Source organism: Bos mutus, chromosome 15 (assembly GCF_027580195.1).
Source record: "Bos mutus isolate GX-2022 chromosome 15, NWIPB_WYAK_1.1, whole genome shotgun sequence".
Taxonomy (NCBI): Eukaryota; Metazoa; Chordata; class Mammalia; order Artiodactyla; family Bovidae; genus Bos; species Bos mutus.
In genome coordinates, this window is record NC_091631.1 from 69,739,955 (window position 1) to 69,760,838 (window position 20,884).

Genomic DNA, 20,884 nt, shown 5'->3' on the forward strand with positions numbered 1-20,884 from the left:
TTAGTTCAAATGGTTTGTGGATGGAGACTTTAGGGTTTTCTTTATAAAATATATCACCTGTAAGTAGTGACAGTTTTACATCTTCCCTTCCTATTTGAATGGCTTTAATTTCTTTTTCCTTTCTGATTACTGTGACTGGGACTTCTAATTCTATAAAATAAGAGTGTAATGATGGGCATCCATGTCTTGTTCTTAGATTTAGAGGAAGGCTTTCAGTTTTTCATCATTGAGAATGATGTTACCTATTGGTGAGTCATAGTGGCCTTTATTATGTGAAATATATTTCATTTCTAACAACGTTAATGAAAGTTTGTATCATTAATAGATGTTGAGTTTTGTCAAATGCTTTTTCTGTCTCTGTTGAGTCAGTCATGCAATTTTAATTCTTGCTTTTGTTAATGTTAATATCATGTTATTTGATTTGCAAACATTAAACCATTCTGTCTCCCTGGAAAAAATCCCACTTGATCAAGGTGTACTATATTTTTTTAATATATGGTTGGAAAAGACTCTGATGCTGGGAGGGATTGGGGGCAGGAGGAAAAAGGGATGACAGAGGATGAGATGGCTGGGTGGCATGACTGACTCGATGGACATGAGTTTGAGTGAACTCTCGGAGATGGTGATGGACAGTGAGACCTGGCGTTCTGCGATTCATGGGGTCTCAAAGAGTCGGACATGACTGAGCGACTGAACTGAACTGAACTGGATTTAGTTTGTTAATAATTTGTTGAGAATTTCTGCCTCTATATTCATCAGAGCTATTGGCTTACAATTTTATTTATTTATTTTGTAGTGTCTGTCTGGATTTTGCTAATGGTGGCCTAGTACAATGAACTGAAGTGTTCCATCTTCTTCAACTTTTTGGACTAGTTTGAAAAGAGATACAAGTTAGATCTTCTTTATATGTTTTGCACAACTCCACAGTGAAACCAACTAGTTCTCAAGTTTTGTTTTTTAGGTGTTTTCTTTTTATAATGAGCTTTATTTATTTATTCTTTTTTTTTTTTTCTTTGCTGGATTTTCGCTGCTGCATGTAGGCTTTCTCTAGATGAGGTGAATGGAGACTATTTTTCATTGTGATATTCAGGCATTACAGTACACAGGCTTTAGTAGCTGTGGCACACAAGTTCAGTAGTTTCAACTTACAGGCTTAGTTATCCCTCAGCATGTTGAATCTCCCTGGACCAAGGATTGAACCTGTGTCCCTGCATTGTCAGGTGGATTCTTAATCACTGGACTGCAGAGAAATCCTGGGTGTTTTTCTTTTTATTACAGATTCATTTTCTCTACCAGTGATTGATGTGTTCAGATTTCTATTTCTTAGTGATTCTGTCTAGAAATGTGTCTGTTTCTTTTAGCTTGTCTAAATTATTGGCATATAACTATTCATAGTATTATCTTATTTTATTTTATTTTATTTTTTGTATCTAGAAGGAAATGGCAACCCACTCCAGTATTCTTGCCTAGTAAATCCCATGGACAGAGGAACCTGGTGGGCTACAGTCCATGGGGTCGCAAAGAGTAGGACACGACTGAGTGACTTCACTTCACTAGTATTGGTTACTATTTCTGCTCTTTCATTTTTTATTTTATTTGGGCCCTCTCTGTTTACTTTTTGATGTGCCTTCCTGAAGCTTTATCCATTTTTTATCTTTTTTGAAAATAAAATTATTGAGGATAATTGCTTTACAATATTGTGCTAATTTATGCCATACATCAACAAGAATCAGCCACAGGTATGCATGCGTCCCCTCCCTCTGGAACCTCCCTCCCATCTCCCACCTCATCCCACTCCTCTAGGTTATCACAGAGCACTGGGTTGAGCTCCGTGAGTCAACCATTTGTTTTACATGTGGTAATGTGTATGTCTTGCACTGCAAGGAGATCCAACCAGTCCATTCTAAAGGAGATCAGTCCTGGGTATTCATTGGAAGGACTGATGTTGAGGCTGAAACTCCAATACTTTGGCCACCTCATGCGAAGAGTTGACTCATTGGAAAAGACTCTGATGCTGGGAGGGATTGGGGGCAGGAGGAGAAGGGGACAACAGAGGATGAGATGGCTGGATGGCATCACTGACTCAACGGATATGAGTCTGAGTGAACTCCGGGTGTTGGTGATGGACAGGGAGGGCTGGCGTGCTGCGATTCATGGGGTCACAGAGTCGGACACGACTGAGTGACTGAACTGAACTGAATGTGTATGTTTCCATTCTACTCTCTCAGTCCATCCAACCCTCTTCTTCCCCACTGCATCTGCAAGTCTGTTCTCTATGTCTGCATCTCCATCACTGCCCTGTGGATAGATTTGTTAGTACCATCTTTCTAGAGTCCATGCATATGTGTTAATATGCAATATTTGTCTTTCTCTTTCTGACTTCCTTCACTCTGTTCAGTAGAATCGAGATTCATCCACTTCATTAGGACAGCTGGCTCTTGGTTTCATTCATCTTCTACATATTTGTCTCTTTTTTATTTCCTCTCTTATCTTTATCATTTTCTTCCTTCTGCTGACTTTGGAATTTCTTTATTCTTATTTTTCTAATTCTTTAAAATGGAAGAATAGGTTTTGTATTTGACATTTTTCTAATTTCTTAATAAAAATCTGTATTGCTATAATCTTCCCTTTTAAAACCATCTTTGTTGTGTCTCATAGATCTTGGATGTTTTGTTTCTATGTTTATTTGGCTTGTAGTATTTTCTTATTTCTTCTTCAATTTCTTCACCAACACTTTGTATTTCTTTCTTTTTGAAGTAACATGCTATTTACTCTCTGTTTGTGCTTTTCTCTATTGTTTCTTTAACTAATTTCTTCTTTCATACTTGTGTTCAGAAATAATGCTTGATGTAATCTCTACTTTCTTAAACTTACAGATTTTGGCCTACTAACGTGATATATTCTGGAGAATGTTCTATCTGTACTTGAAAAGAATGTGCTTTGTACTGTTTTGGGATGAAATTTCCTGTAAATTTTTTTTTTTTTTTTTAAGTTCAACTGTTCTATTGTGTTATTTAAGACCACTCACCTTATTCATTTCTCTCTGTATGGTGTGTTTCTTGATGTGAATTGGGTTTTAAATCCTTTATTATTATTAATTTATTTTTTTTTTATATCATTTAATATTATTTTACATATTTAGGTGCTCCTATATTGGGTACATTGGCTTCCACAATGGTTTGGTGGTAAATAATCCACTTACAATGCAGGAGATGCAGCAGATATGAGGTTCCCTGGAGGAGGAAGTGGAACCCACTCCAGTATTCTTGACTGAAATATTCCATGGACAGAGGAGCCTGGTGGGCTGTTGTCCATGGGATTGCAGAGTCAGACACAATCAAGCACTTACACATAGACAGGTTATTGGTTACACAAATGTTAACAAGTACAATATTATCTTCTTGTGTTATACCTTTATTGTTATATAATGACTTTCTTTGTCTTTTGTTACAGGACTTGTTTTTCAGTCTGTATTGTGTGACATGAGTCTAGCTATTTTCATCATCTTGTTTCTGTTTCTATGAACATCTTTTATCCATCCTTCACTTTCAGTCTGATTATGTCTTTTTTAAATTTATTTATTTTAATTGGAGGCTAATTACTATACAATATTGTATTGGTTCTGTCACACATCAACATGAATTTGCCATGGGCATACATGTGTTCCCTATCCTGAACCCCCCCTCCCACCTCCCTCCCTGTACCATCTCTCTGGGTCATCCCAGTGCACCAGCCCCAAGGATGCTGTATTGAACCTGGACTGGCAATTCATTTTTCATGTGATATTTTACATGTTTCAATGCCATTCCCCCAAATCATCCCACCCTCTCCCTCTGCCACAGAGTCCAAAAGACTGTTCTGTACATCTGTGTCTCTTTTGCTGTCTTGCATACAGGGTTATCATTACCATCTTTCTAAATTTCATATATATCAGTTAGTATACTGTATTGGTGTTTATCTTTCTGGCTTACTTCACTCTGTATAATAGGCTCCAGTTTCATCCACCTCATTAGAACTGATTCAAATGTATGTCTTTAGCTATGTTGTGCTATTGGTGTGCTTTCCTGGTGGCTCAGATGATAAAGAATCTGCCTGCAATACAGGAGGCCAGAATTTGATTCCTGGGTCAGGAAGATCCCCTGGAACAGGGATTGACAATACACTCCAGTGTTCTTATTTGGAGAATTCCATGGACAAAGTAGTCTAATGTGCTACAGTTCATGGGGTTGCAAAGAGTTGGACAAACCGTGCGAGTAACACTTTTAATTTTAGTATTGGTATACTTTTTAAATTTTTGCTTGTGTGAGAAGTTTTTCATCTCTTCTTCTATTCTAACTAGTAATCTTGTTGGGAGAGTATCCTGGGTTGCTTATCCTTTTAGTGCTTTGAATAAATTGTGCTATTTATTCTGACCTGCAAATTTTCTGTAGAAAAATCAGCTGATAGTAGGTTCCATTCTATATGACTTTTTGTTTTTCTCCTACAAAGTTTAAAATTTTCTCTTTAACTTTTTCCATTTTAATTATTATGTATTTTGGTATGAGTCTGTTGGGGTTCATCTTTTTTGGTGCATCTTATACCTTGATATCTGTTTTATTCTTCAGGTATGGAAAGTTTTCAGCCATAATTTCTTCAATACATTTTCTTTCTTATATTTTGACCTACTTCTATGTCTATTCTCCTTCTGGGACCCCTATAACATGAGTCTTGCAAAACTTCATGATATCACAGAAGTCTCTTAAACTGTTTTCCCTTTTAAAATTGGGTTTTCTTTTTGCTGTTCTGATCAAGTGATTTTGATTATTCTGTCTTCTAGATCACCTGTGCACTCTTCTATATCACCTAATTTGCCATTAATCCATTCTATTTAGTTTTTAATTTCAGTTATTGTATTCTTCAGTTGACTAGTTCTTTTTTTAAATATATTTCCTAGTTCTTTGTTAAAATTCTCACTGTTTTCATCTACCCTTTTCCCTAATTCAGTTAGCATTCTTTTAACAAATACCTTTAAGTCTTTCTTAATTGTTTATTTCCCACCCACCACCACCTTTTTTTTTTTTTTTTGGTTTTGTTTTTCAGGTGCTTTCTTTTGCTCTTTTTTGAGATAAATTCTTCTGTTTTCTCATTTTTCTTAACTCTCTTTGTCCCTTTGAAATTAGATGAAACAGTTTCCTATTCTGTTCTTGAGAAGTAGTACTTATATGCAGGTGTCTCTCTATACAGTCTGCATGTGCCCAGTCACTTTGGTGAGAGAGCTGGATTTGACATGAACATGGGTCATGTCTTTCTTTAGTTTGCCCTGGCAGGTATCCCATTAGTAGGAGGTAGGGCTGGAGGAGGAGATAAAGGCTGGAGCAAGGTATGAGCTGGGACTTTATTTCCACTCAGTGCTCTTCACCATCTTATTGGGATGAGGGTAGGTCCCTGGTTTAAAAGGTCCCTAGTTGAGGAAGGTCCCCAGAGCAGAAGCCCTGAGGATAAGTTCTGAGCTGGCTCTGTTTCCTTAAGTGTCTGTTCTCCCCTCTTTTGACACCAGCACTCTTGCCCTGAAGGGGAGCAGTTTCTGTAGGAAGAGGAGTCTGTGCAGGTTCTTGCTGAGTGCTGCTTCAAGAGCTCTGGCAATCTGGTCACAGAAGAGTTTAGGGCTCCTTATGTGTCAAGTGTTGTTAATGCCTGCTGCTGCCCTGCTTAGATGTCCCTTTGGGGCTATTTGCTGCTGTGTCTCTCAGACAAGGTTGTTCCCTGTTCTTTTAGCCCTCCTTCCATTGTAGAACTGCGAAAAGTATGTGCTACTGCTAAGTCGCTTCAGTAATGTCTGACTCTGTGCGACCCCATAGACGGCAGCCCACCAGGCTCCCCCATCCTTGGGATTCTCCAGGCAAGAACACTGGAGTGGGTTGCCATTTCCTTCTCCAATGCATGAAAGTGAAAAGTGAAAGTGAAGTTGCTCAGTCGTGTCCGACTCTTAGCGACCCCATGGACTGCGGCCTACCAGGCTCCTCCGCCCATGGGATTTTCCAGGCAAGAGTACTGGAGTGGGGTGCCATTGCCTTCTCCAAAAAAGTATATGGGGCTGGACCAATTTCTCAGCTTAGGCTGGGCATGCTGAGGCGAGCTCAGGAAACCAGCTACCTGCAGTTTCAGTGCACCTGTCCACCCCACTTAAGAATAAGCAGGCATTCACAAGCTTGTCCTAAGCAAAGTCCCTGCTTGCCACTACCCTCCTGGTAGTCTCACCACCCCTCCAACCAGCAAAGGGGCTTGTCTCCCCTGTGTTAGGCACCAGGATTGGAGTTCCCAATATGTGCTTTGAACCACCTACTCCCAGGGAGGGTCTCCATGTAATCTCCCTTTCCCCTGAGTCATCTCCCTAGGGCACAGGTCTTGACCTAATCACTTATCTTCCCTTCCTGCCTGATTTCTTTTTTTCAGCCTTCATTATACTGGAGTCTTTCCATTAGTTTCTTGTTAGTTTTCTGTGACAGTTATTCCATATGCATATGTATTTTTGTTGTGTTTGTGGGAAAGATGAGATTGAGTTATATATCCTGCAGTCCACCATTTTGATCTCTTTCCTAAATATTTTATTTAATTCTTTAATTCAAATAGGCAAAACTGGAATTCTATACTGTTAGAAATACATTAGAAAATACATAACTAATTATCATAAGTACATTTGCTTAAAAATTCATTTGTTCTTGAATAATTTAGAGGTTCACCATAGTCCGGAGTTTCCCCCATAGCTCAGTTGGTAAAGAATCTGCCTGCAATGCAGAAGACCCCAGTTCTATTCCTGTGTCAGGAAGATCCCCTGGAGAAGACATAAGCTACCCACTCCACTATTCTTGGGCTTCCCTTGTGCCTCAGCTGGTAAAGACTCTGCAATGCGGCAGATGTGAGTTTGATCCCTGGGTTGGGAAGATCCCCTGGAGAAGGGAAACGCTACCCACTCCAGTATTCTGGCCTGAGGAAGTCCATGGAGTCCCAAAGAGTCAGACAGGACTGAGAAACTTTCACTTACCATAGTCTAAATTACAGAGTGCCTAGTAGGTGCCAGATATTTTATCAGAATCTTAAAATTAGTATACGATTATAGAAATGATTTAATTTTTAAAATAGATCATGTAAAAGTCATGGGATCAATCTATATAAGCAAAAAAATGTAATCATATTTAAAATTTCCTGTCATCTTTCTCATTACTGGCTACCATCTATATAATTAAGGCCAAGAAAAAGTAAGTAGCAGCTGTAAATTGTTGCTTTGTTCATGATGCATTTTTTTCTAAAGTGATGCTGTGCTTTGCTAAGTTGCTTTAGTTGTATGACCGTGTGAAACCCCATGAACTAAGTCCACCAGGCTTCTCTGTCCATGAGATTTTCCAAGTAAGAATACTGGAGTGGATTGCCATGCCCTCCTGTTGGGGATCTTCCCCATCCAAGAATTAAACTCATATCTCTATGTCTCCTGCATTGTGAGGTGGCTTATTAACCACTAGTGCCACCTGGGAAGCTTCCTTAAGTGGTACACTGAATAGTGGCTTTCTATGTAGAGTAACTGTATAAGATTGAAATCATTTGTTATATAATTTTCAAAATAGTTGTAATTTTATGTTGGAAAGTGTGACTTCTAAAGTAATTTGTGTAGGGAAATTATACAGTAATATGTATCATGTTCAATATCAATAGAATACAATGTCTTTGGAAAATCGGATAAATCATTTTACACATCTGTCTACATGGGATCATGCATATGGGTCTAAAAAAGAGGAGCAAATTTAAATACGTCTCATGAGTCCACATGGGGCAAAAAGCAATCTCCCCTGCAGGACTGTTTGGCTGAATGTCTTGTAGTGGGAATAGTCAAATGCCTTAGAAAGTTACTGAATTCTGTTTACAATTAAAAAAAAAAAGGAACACTTGACTTTGGTTCTTAAATGAGGAGGATTATAATTTTCCAGATATGAGTTGGAGTCTGAGTCTGTGCAGTCTCAATTACCAGATTCATTCTTAAATTATGTTCCAAAAGGATCTACCATTGCTGAGTCTGAAACATGCCTTCAGGAACCTTGAATGTTTTTAATTAAGAAATATTTTTTGAAATCATTTTAGTTTGAGAAATTGATTGTGCATGCATCCTCAGTTGTGTCTGATTCTTTTATGACCCCATGGACTGCAGCCCACCAGGCTTTTCTGTCCATGGGAATTTCTGAGCAAGAATGAGCCACCTGGGAAGCCCAAGAAATTCATTATGGCTTTGTTAAATGAATATTTTATAACATTATACATTTTGGAAGCACTGGTGATTTTGGAAGGTCACCTAACTTGACAAATGAAACAGTTTATAATGGTCTTGGTACTATGCTAGTTCTTTCAATTTTTCAGTTTCTGGATAAATGATACTATGTTTCTTGGAAATGCTACAATTGATTATAAGTGTATTCTATCTAGATAAAGTGTATGATCTGCATCTCAAGAGAACTTTATACAGTTGTCAAAGAAATGTCCTTTAGAATGAGTAAAATTCTGTCATGCTCTGATTAACGTAAGGGTGTGACAAGTATATTCTTAAATTTATAAACATATTGATAAGAAAATTATTTCTAATTTTTGTGACTATTGAGATCTTGACAAATGCAGAAAAGTAATGAGGTAAGTTAAAACTACATATAACCCTAACTCCTGCTATAATATTTGTTGACTCTATATTTCATCATAGGTTTATGTAGTAATTCATTTCTCTATTCTTATATACTCTTCACTTGGCTTATTTCCAATTTTAATTAATTATAAACAACAGTGTAAGAAAACTACTGTATAATAATGTTTAACCATGTAACTGATTAATAAAATATATGATTTTTAAAATAAAAATTCATTAACCAGGGAGGTGTGAAATTTTATAAAGTAATGGAACTGAAACAGTGTAAAGCTTAGTTTCTGATAATATTTTAAGAGATTAAATTAAATTTAAACTTATCAGGTTTAATTATTGAATGAAAAAGTATTAAATTATTTTCTGATTTCATTGTATGAGTTTTGAATGATAATGTTTATGCAAGTTGGTTTTATTATGGATCAATGATTTAAAAAGCTTTAGTTCTTAATCCAATTTAATGGGACATTTTCTAATATAGTCATATTGTCTCCCACATATTAAGTGACCTCCATTTTCCTATATGAATTGCTTTTAAGATTGTTGAGGGATGGAGAATGACTATGGGAGAGTGATTCTGTAAACCAACTGTGGCTTTTCAAAGACAGTAGTATACTTGTTCACATCCCATAACCACTCATCTCTTTTCATAGAGCTCATGTAGAGATTTATCAATGTTATGACAGCTCAGATGGGACTAGAAGCCATGAAGAGTCACATTAGAGAATTTAGAAAAAAAGTTAAACGTTGACTCATCCTATTTTAATATTTTATTCATGTATTTTTGAAGAATCTACACCTAGTCATAATAATATTTTAGTAGCCCTTGTTCCAGATGCACAAAAAATATAGTATGGTAGGTATTGTGAATCTTAGGTCACAAACTAAAGCTCACATATCATATATTTTAAAAAAATCATTTTTCTATTACTATTTCAAATGCTCATTCTTTTACATGGTAAAAACTTCATGTCAAACAGTTTGAGGATTCTCAGTTTTTGACTAGGGTAAATCCCACTGAACTTTGCAACCAAGGTCTTAGGAAAAACATTAAGAAAAGAATGAGAAAAAATAATTAAATATGTACAAGGAAGAGTAAACACTAGGAAGGAATTAAAGGAAGCAGACACTTTCTGATCCTGTAGGTTAGTCCTGTCTGTATTCCCCTGCTCTATCCAAAGAGTATAATGAGATTCTTGCTTATTATTTGGGGCTTCCCTGGTAGCTCAGAGGTTAAAGCGTCTGCCTGGAATGCAGGAGACCCGGGTTTGATCCCTGGGTTGGGAAGATCCCCTGGAGAAGGAAATGGCAACTCACTCCAGTTCTCTTGCCTGGAGAATCCCATGGAGGGAGGAGCCTGGTAGGCTACAGTCCATGGCATCACAAAGAGTCGGACACGACTGAGCGACTTAAGCAGGCACTTTCTGATCCTGTAGGTTAGTCCTGTCTGTATTCCCCTTGCTCTATCCAAAGAGTATAATAAGGTTCTTGCTTATTATATATGGCTTGCTGTGCCATAACCAAGCTTGGATACATAAGAAAACATTTACCTACTTCCACAACATATAGGACTTTTTCAGGGCTGACTTAGACCTTAATGCTGTGAAACAAGTCTCTTCTTCCTTCCCTCCTCCTCCTCCTCCTCTTCCTTCTCTTCCTCCTTCTCCTCCATCTTTGCCCTGGTCAAAGAGGAAAGAATCTGGGATCCTGCAACTTTTGGATCTCTAAATGTATCTGAAAAGTTGTATCATTGTTTTGGATTCTTATTCTAAACACTGAACAAGACAACTTATAATATGTGCATTTTTGTAATGGTTGTAACATACTATAAATGACAACATGAATGATCAGCTTCTGTGGGTGGGCTCCATGCCAAAAAAATATGCCACTTCAAATCCATTGGTCAACTGTTGTTATAGTTTCCTGAAAAAATATTGATGCAAATATACTGAAAATGTATTTTACTTAGGTATCTTATAACTTCTTGTTTATCACTTATAGCAGAGATCCCCCCATCTGGTCTACTGCCTGATGATCTGAGGTGGAGCTGATGTAATAATAATAGAAATAAAGTGCAAAATAAAATGTAATGTACTTGAATCATTCTGAAACCATCACCACCCAAGTCTATGGAAAAATTATCTTCCATGAAACCTGTCCGTGCTACCTTAAGAATTGCATTATAGTTTTATAATGTCAAGTAAAAGTACTGGAGAGAAGAAATTTTCCATGCTAAGGTTTCCATTAGCATCTTTAGAAATTCCTGAAAATAGTTCATGTGTTTTATCAGTGATTCTCTAAGTACCTAGGAATGAATCAGCGTGATCTAAGGACCTGATAGATATTGAAATTTAAAAATGAGAAACTTAATAAAATTAGAAATTAAAATTGTCAAGCACTACCCCAGACCTATTGTAAAAGAAATTTGGGGGGCAGGGCCCAGAAACTTAAGAATCATACTAGATGATTCCGATGGAGCTAACGTTTGAGAATCCACTATATTACTTTTTCTTTTTCTGTATGTATAACTATGCTTTTCTGTTTTTCTTCTATCTGGACATAAAGAAAAATGTAGGAAAAATAATTTGTTTTTGCACCATTATCAAGAGAAGAGACATTTGATAAGTTAATATAACAGATAAAATTCTAATTAATATTTTAACACAGCTTAAAATGGATGCTTCTGTACCTTCATGCCTTCATTTTCTACTGCATTTTTGAATTTTCTTTTTCATATATCAGCTTTTATCCCTTTTCTGACTTTTCTGATCACATTCCTTGAACTTTTGCTCTACATTTTTCTTACACTTTGGCAGCACTCGAAAGCTGTGTATAAGAAGAAGGTTTCTTTGTTTTTTGCCCAGCCAAATGATACTTCTTAGTGACCTGGCACAATGGATTTCCCACAAGGAAATAAGTATTTGAGCAGTCATGAAAAAGGAAGCAGCTTGCATTTTCTTAATATCTAAGGATCACTATCATAAGTATTATTTATCATTGCATCTATAATATTATTTTTTATTATCCAGCACAAATATAATACCAGAATGCTTGACTTTTTTGATTTAATATTTTTGTCATTAATTGTTGTTTATAATGATTAATTTCTCTGTGCTTACACGTATGTGACACACATGCATGCATACACATTACTATTTCTAAAATAAGTCAGGATAAGATCACCAAGTAACTAATTTTTTATCATTTTATATGGTAAAAATAAATTCTCAATGGGATCTGGAGTGACTGAGCCATAAATAAATTAACTGAGGTTCAATGCATGCTGACTCTGTAATATTCTGTAATGGAACAGTTTCACTGAGACAGTGTTTTGAAAGGTGTTGAAAACCTTGCTTTGCTAACTTGACACTGGGGTCCTAATGCAAGGACCAGGTGGTAGTGTTGTTCGGTCTCTATCTAACTCTGAGACCCCATGGACTACAGCACTCCAGGGTTCTCTGTCCCCAGGTGGTACTAAAAAAATGCAAGGAAATGTACAATGATACCTAGATAGACACTTTGAATTGTAATATGATAGAAGCACGTAAACATTTAGTATTTTTTGAATTAATAAATGAAAGTAAAAGTTTATGAAGATAAGATGCTTTGTGAACTGATAGAACTGAACCCATTGAATGAGAACTACCTGAAGTTTATTACATTCAATTTAAGCATAAAAACACATACTATTAAGAATAATAATCATTGAAATTATGACCTAGATCATCTGCCACAGTGGGCAGATTAAAAACAAAATAAAACAAAACCCAAAATCCTTGACTGGTGTGACTAAGGGGTGACTTCTGTTTGGGTTGAGATTTATTTTATGATAGGATTTGGCCTGGTAACCAAACAAATATTATATCAGTGTAAGAATTTTGTATTTTTCACTGCTTAAAAATTAAATATGCAGCAAAGAAATCATAAATAAGAATTTTATAATTTAAAATGGTCTTAAATTAGTAGTTACTCTAAATCTTTCCTGCAGCAAGTCAGTGTATAAATATACACAATCCCAGATTTAGAGGATTTTTTTTTTAATGGATCATCTATTTCATTTAATCATAACCCATTAGTAGTGAAATTAACTCATTTTTAAACCTTTATTTTTATTTTAAGATCTATTTCCATACTTACTAATGTGTGTGTTCAGAGAATCTTTCTGCATGTACCTTTAGGTATTTATTTCTGTGGATTGTGTGCTTATTCCAGTCTATTCTACCAGTCTATTCTTCTCCCAGTGTATTCTATACCAGTCCAAATTTACATATTTTCCAACAAAATATTTGATGTTCTCTATTCTGACTACTCCTGCCTTTTATTGTATTCTTTCTTTTGATACAATTATCTCTAATGTCTTGATGTGTGTCTAATGTCTAATGAACTCTTCTGTGTTCTCCTGAGAGAGAAGAGTGACAATGATTAGGAAATAATCTCAAAATTATTTCTTCTTTAGATTGAAATGCAAACACTAAAATCACTAAATTTTAAGATAAAATAGAAAGGGAGTATTTCTGCTTAACCTTTTCACACTTAATGAGATTCCTGCCATATAATTATATAATTATACTTGTTTGTGTCTGTGTGTGTATATAACATATTTTTTAATTTGGCTTTTCAGATTTAAAAAATATTTTCCATATTTCCCTGTGTTCTTAATCACTTTTTCACAGCATATGGTCCTTTTGTAAGCTCAATGAAAAGGAATCCACGATTGAGTATGTTTAGATAACACTGCTTATTTTGTCTTGTCTTTGAGGATTAGAATTCACAATCATGATAAAAGCTATAAGAAAATCTGTGGTAAATAAATAGATTTAAACTTTGTATTCTACATTTCTTAAATTTTCAGTGGTTTTTTTTTTTTGTTTGTTTGTTTTGTTTTATTGACTGGAATGCTTCTCAAATTCTCCAAATTTATTGCACTAGATAGTTGAATCAGAAAAACAAACAACAACAACAACAAACAAAACACGTACACACACATAAACACATATTATAGTTTCTCTTTGTCCTTCAAATCAGAGAACTTAAAAAAATTGAGTCTTGTTAGGTAACAAGGTGATAACATCTCATTATACCACACCAAAAATATAATTATAAGAATGTATGTAATTCTAAGAGAGAGGTATAAAGGCAGCAAAAATAAAACATGCAGTAGGTTTTTACAAGTGGAAAATAAATGTCAGAAAGATTTTCCAAGATTGTTACTTTTAGTTACAGTGTGACAAATGGAAACAACCTCATATAAGAGTCAGATATAGTACTGCTTTCAAGTAAACATTAGCCTTTTAATTTGATATTAATTAATATTTTTAAAAATTGACTGATAGAATTGTGGGTCTATGGAGAGAGATGTGGAGAAGAAACATATTTCAAAGGAAAGAAATTCTTAAATGTTCTATAGTTTACTAATAAATCATCCCAAAATATGCATCTGAAGAAAACTATTAATTTTCTCTTCCATATGTTAGTAATTCATTCTCTGTTTTCTCCACTGGAATGTAAGCTCCATCAGAGCAGATTATTTTTTTGTTTGTTTGTTTTATTCATAACCATATCCCCAGTGCCTAGACTACTTGTGGCAGATAAATTGCTTTCAACAATTGTTGAATCAATAAATTATTGTTATAAAGTAATAACAATGTATTGTTCACAAGTCTTTAAAATTTTTGACCTGCATGACTCTTCCTATTCAGTTTCTCACAAGTAGCTTGTGAATTTAGAGTTGAATCTCTGAAACTATGGTTTGAAATTATCAGCATGAAATCACCAAAAAAAAAAAATTTTTTTTTTAATGCCTACTTTTGTATCTTATTCTACACCTACTAAATCAGGCTCTTTCTTGCTCAGGTCCAGGAATATGAAAAAAGTACCCACAGTGTTTCTTAGGCAAAACATAAATAAAGAACTACAGGCTCTGGCAAATTAACAAGACTTAGAGGTATGACACTCAAGTGCTTTTCTCCTTCCTTTTGAGTGAACTAGATTCCTTATAGCCAGAACAGGCTTTTAGAGTAATGAAAAGACAGTGATAGGCACTTTGGTCCCACTTAGAAAAGTACTATTGAGTGATTGATTAGTTGGAATCTAAAGTCAGATTCCTTAATAACTTTTGACAAAGTCTTTATGGAAAAAACAAATTTGAAAATTGATTATCAAAAATAGTGTTATTTTCACCAGTCAGAATGGCTGCGATCCAAAAGTCTACAAATAATAAATGTTGGAGAGGGTGTGGAGAAAAGGGAACCCTCTTACACTGTTGGTGGGAATGCAAACTAGTACAGCCACTATGGAGAACAGTGTGAAGATTCCTTAAAAAACTGGAAATAGAACTGCCTTATGATCCAGTAATCCCACTGCTGGGCATACACACTGAGGAAACCAGAAGGGAAAGAGACACGTGTACCCCAATGTTCATCGCAGCACTGTTTATAATAGCCAGGACATGGAAGCAACCTAGATGTCCATCAGCAGATGAATGGATAAGAAAGCAGTGGTACATATACACAATGGAGTATTACTCAGCCATTAAAAAGAATACATTTGAATCAGTTCTAATGAGGTGGATGAAACTGGAGCCTATTATACAGAGTGAAGTAAGCCAGAAGGAAAAGCACCAATACAGTATACTAATGCATATATATGGAATTTAGAAAGATGGTAACAATAACCCTGTGTATGAGACAGCAAAAGAGACACTGATGTATGGAACAGTCTTATGGACTCTGTGGGAGAGGGATAGGGTGGGAAGATTTGGGAGAATGGCATTGAAACATGTAAAATATCATGTATGAAACGAGATGCCAGTCCAGGTTCAATGCACGATACTGGATGCTTGGGGCTAGTGCACTGGGACAACCCAGAGGGATGGTATGGGGAGGGAGGAGGGAGGAGGGTTCAGGATGGGGAGCACATGTATACCTGTGGCGGATTCATTTTGATATTTGGCAAAACTAATACAATTATGTAAAGTTTAAAAATAAAATAAAATTAAAAAAAAATAAAATTGAAAAAAAAATAGTGTTATTTTGCTACAGTTCTAATACAGAACGGTGCATGCAAAAATTATTGACATCACTGTCAAACTACATACACCCAAGTTCTTATTGTTTCAAACACAGGCTTAAATTTAAAATAGTTGTATTTTTAGTGTTGCTGTATTTTTGAATGTTTCTGTCTGCCATTAACTCTAGAGGAAAGGTGCTTAAGACTTCTTTTCCTGAAATATATTCTTATACTGTATATTATATCCTTTTCCACACTTCTGTAATTTAAATTTTCACTGTACCAGCATTTATGGACTATATGAAGAGGGGAGACCAGAAAACAACTTTATAGTATTCTAACTATATTCTCCTGAAGGGCATTAGTTGAAATTCAGATTTTTGTCACCTAAAGTCAGAATCAGGCTTCCCAAGTGGTTCAGTGGTAAAGAATCTGCCTGCAAAGCAGGAGAAATGAGTTCACTCCCTGGGTTAAGAAGATTCTTTGAGGAGGAAATAGCAACCCATTCCAGAATTCTTGTTCAGAATTCCATGAACAGAGGAGCCTGGTTGGATACAGTCCATGGACTCGCAAAGAGACACAACTTAGTGACTAAACAACAAAAGTCAGGATTATCACCTTTAGCACTGTTAACATCTTGAGTCAGATAATTGTTGGAGGGGATGAAAGGACTGTTCTATGTGTTGCAGGATCTTTATCAGCATCCTCAACCTTTACTCACTGTAGCACCCCCACTGCACACATGATGACAATCAAAAATGTCTTCAGACACTTCCCAGTGTCTTCTGGAGAGCACAATTATGACCGTTGAAACCTAATTATCTACAAGGACCTGGGGCTGTGTTATTTCTAGAATATCACCTTAAGTGACATTAAATGAAATGATAGGAGCTTATGTCACCTTACATCATAAACCTGATTAGTTGAGCCAAAATTAATTGTCCATTAAGTTCCAGAAGTTGGGTTAAATATGAGTTTACTTGATTCCACCTATTAAGAAAGATGAGATCTAAGATCGTATCTTCATATCATAGATTTAACTGGAGCATTGGTTGGTATCCAGTGAACACATTTTGTGCTGTTAGCCAAAGCAGGTAATGCAATAAGAACTAGAGTTGTTCATCATCATTATGAATGTTGAAAGGTCTGAATTACCCTACCCACACATAATTTCATCTAATTGTGTAATAACTGACAATGGCAATAAGGCAATGGCTGTAATCCAGCAGGTTCTTGGAGAATTGTCATACTGACTATATGATGAAGTTGGCCTCAGTACTAGAAGTTTACAGATTAATGACAGAAGGGAACTTTTTATATTGTCACAGGGCAGACACCATCATTAAAGAGAATTGCAGTGCAAGTAGCACCACTCACAAGTTCTGTAATGTAGCCATGATATCAAAATTGAAGCTGCTGCTGCTGCTGCTAAATCGCTTCAGTCGTGTCCAACCCCATAGATGGCAGCCCACCAGGCTCTGCTGTCTCTGGGATTCTCCAGGCAAGAACACTGGAGTGGGTTGCCATTGCCTTCTCCATTGCGTGAAAGTGAAAAGTGAAGGTGCAGTCACTCAGTCGTGTCCGACTCGTAGCGACCCCATGGACTGCAGCCTACCAGCCTCCTCCATCCATGGGATTTTCTAGGCAAGAGTACTGGAATGGCTTGCCATTGCCTTCTCCAAAAATTGAAGCTAGGAATGCCCATATAAATGTTTCCAAATGTGCAGGGTGATTATGGTAGAATAATGCAACAGCTCCCAAATAGTAAACTCAAGTGTGGAATCAGTGTATTTTTAAAATATCTTTATGAAATGAGCCTTAGCATAGAAATGCTAGGAAAGACAAACCACCCTAATCTGATTTTTTTTTTTTTAATGAATGAGTTGGTTTTCTCTGAGTATAAACAGTACTCAGAGAGGTTAAGTACCACAACAACAGAAACCAACAGTTGGCAAAAGCAGAAATAATTGCTAATTATGGGCTAGTCTCTTTATTTACTTGATACAAAAATATGTAAATCAACAGGTTATAATAACAATATTAATACATGCTGTTGATTTGCAACTTAATTTTTGGCTGAAAAAGTATTAGACACTTTGCTTGAGAATTTATCTTGGTAGAAGTTTATATCTTTACTAAATATTGAAAAGTTAGAAAGTCAAAATAGTGTAGTCAAATACTCATATGGAATTCTGCATGTGCCTTCAACTCCCTGATAACTCAGTTGTTATAAGAATCTGCCTGCAATGCGGGAGACCCCGGTTCGATTCCTGGGTCGGGAAGATCCCTTGGAGAAGGGATAGGCTACCCACGCCAGTGTTCTTAGGTTTCCCTTGTGGCTCAACCGGTATAGAATCTGCTTGCAATGCGAGAGACCTGGGTTCGATGCCTGGGTTGTATTCTGGCCTGGAGAATTCCATGGACAGCCCATGAGGTCGCAAAGAGCTGGACAAAACGGAGCGACTTTCATTTTCACTCACTTCGCCTCAACTCCTCTATAACATAAAATTAAAAAAAAAAAAAAATCTTTGAAACTTCCTTGGATACTTTTAAGAAATTATTAACATTTATTATCATAATGAATGTTAAAAGTAGGGAGAAGACACAATGTAACAACAACAACAAAGCAAGAGATTTAGACTTAGAAAATTGAGATACACATTTTGACTCCATTCTTAATTTAGAAACACGGTTTGTTTCAGTTTTGTGATTTGATTTTTTTCATTTGTAAAATTGAATTTTGCAAGGAATAAATATCATTAACCAGATATGTGCATTTAAAGAACTTACTCCGAACTATCAGATCAGATCAGATCAGTCACTCAGTCGTGTCCGACTCTTTGCGACCCCATGAATCACAGCACGCCAGGCCTCCCTGTCCATCACCAACTCCCGGAGTTCACTCAGACTCTCGTCCATCCAGTCAGTGATGCCATCCAGCCATCTCATCCTCTGTTGTCCCCTCCTCCTCTTGCCCCCAATCCCTCCCAGCATTAGAGTCTTTTCCAATGAGTCAACTCTTCGCATGAGGTGACCAAAGTACTGGAGTTTCAGCTTTAGCATCATTCCTTCCAAAGAAATCCCAGGGCTGATCTCCTTCAGAATGGACTGGTTGGATCTCCTTGCAATCCAAGGGACTGTCAAGAGTCTTCTCCAACACCACAGTTCAGAGGCATCAATTCTTCAGCGCCCAGTCTTCTTCACAGTCCAACTCTCACACCCATACATGACCACAGGAAAAACCATAGCCTTGACTAGACGAACCCTTGTTGGCAAAGTAATGTCTCTGCTTTTGAATATGCTATCTAGGTTGGTCATAACTTTCCTTCCAAGGAGTAAGAACCTTTTAATTTCATGGCTGCAGTCACCATCTGCAGTGATTTTGGAGCCCAGAAAAATAAAGTCTGACGCTGTTTCCACTGTTTCCCCATCTATTTCCCATGAAGTGATGGGACCGGATGTCGTGACCTTCGTTTTCTGAATGTTGAGCTTTAAGCCCACTTTTTCACTCTCCACTTTCACTTTCATCAAGAGGCTTTTTAGTTCCTTTTCACTTTCTGCCATAAAGGTGGTGTCATCTGTGTATCTGAGATTATTGATATTTCTCCTGGCAATCTTGATTCCAGCTTGTGTTTCTTCTAGTCCAATGCTCTGCATATAAGTTAAATGAACAGGGTGACAATATACAGCCTTGATGTACTCCTTTTCCTATTTGGAACCAGTCTGTTGTTCCATGTCCAGTTCTAACTGTTGCTTCCTGACCTGTATACAAATTTCTCAAGAGGCAAATCAGGTGGTCTGGTATTCCCATCTCTTTCAGAATTTTCCACAGTTTATTGTGATCCACACAGTCAAAGGATTTGGCATAGTCAGTAAAGCAGAAACAGATGCTTTTCTGGAACTCTCTTGCTTTTTTGATGATCCAGCAGATGTTGGCAATTTGATCTCTGGTTCCTCTGCCTTTTCTAAAACCAGCTTAAACATCAGGAAGTTCACGGTTCACATATTGCTGAAGCCTGGCTTGGAGAATTTTAAGTATGATGTATCATTAAAAACACAGTTTATGATAATCACATTCCTTTATTTTACTGCAAATAAGAGGATAGAATCCTACTATTTCCTTCTGTATTTCATGGATTTGAAAATTGATGTGGGCAAGACCTTGCTGATAGGTGTAGGCATCTAGTACTGTAGCTGATATACAAGAATAAAATAGGTGTGATCATCTAACAAATTGGTATATTTTGGCAAAAAAAGGCAAAATGCAATATTTAGATGGAGTGCTTACAAATTTAATATATGTAATAAGAGTCGTAACTCACCAAACACAAGCTGTATGCCAGAGATAGTCTGAATTCTTTAATAGGATTATGTTGTTAAAATCTAGATTATTATCTTAAGTAAGGACTTTTATTATTCCCCTTTTAACAGTGAGGAAACTGAGGCAAAAATTTATCTAATATCTTATATCTAACATGTGAGAATCTGGGATTTAAACCCAGATAGGAGATTTCACACTCATTCCACCATGGTATATTTATTCTCTGTTCAGATTTTTATAAAGCTAAAATTTCCTCTCATGTTTGTAAAGGAACATTGCAAACATGTTCTTTATGAACAATCTAAACAAAAATAGAAAAATCATAAGTAAATTTTAAAAAATCACTTAGTCGTGTCTGACTCTTTGCCACCCCATGGACTATACAGACCATGGCATTTTCCGGGCCAGAATACTGGAGTGAGTAGTTTATCCCTTCTCCAGCAGATCTTCCTGACCCAGAGAACCAGGGTCTCCTACATTGCAGGCAGATTCTTTACCAACTGAGCTATCAGGGAAGCCTTCTGCCCTCTCATGTTTCTCAAGAAACATTACAAATCTGTCAGTTTGAACAATCTAAAGAAAAATAGAAAATCATAAATAGAGGCCACTTTTTATCCAGTCACTACATTTAAATGGATTATAATAAACATTGAATCCTGAGAAGGGTTATTTCTGAGTTTGTCATATGACAGGTTAAAACATTGATTTTGACTCTATACTGTTGGAGGGTTTGGTGATGGATCCTATTGAGATTGCTAGTTGGCTTTCAATGAAGACATCCCAAGAACTGTTTTGCATTTTTGTCATAACCTAATTGAATAGACATCTTGACATAAATATGGTTATTATGTGATGAAGCACTAAGTAGTGATGTCTCCTCTGTTCCAATAATCAAATCACTT

The 20,884-nt window shown here is 36.4% G+C and overlaps 1 non-coding gene across 1 annotated transcript; it reads left to right on the top strand.

The window, feature by feature from the left end:
- The first annotated feature begins 9,868 nt into the window (after positions 1-9,868).
- TRNAS-GGA (transfer RNA serine (anticodon GGA)) lies at positions 9,869-9,940 on the top strand. The gene has a single exon. It is a non-coding gene; the product is annotated as a tRNA-Ser (tRNA).
- Positions 9,941-20,884: the final 10,944 nt, after the last annotated feature.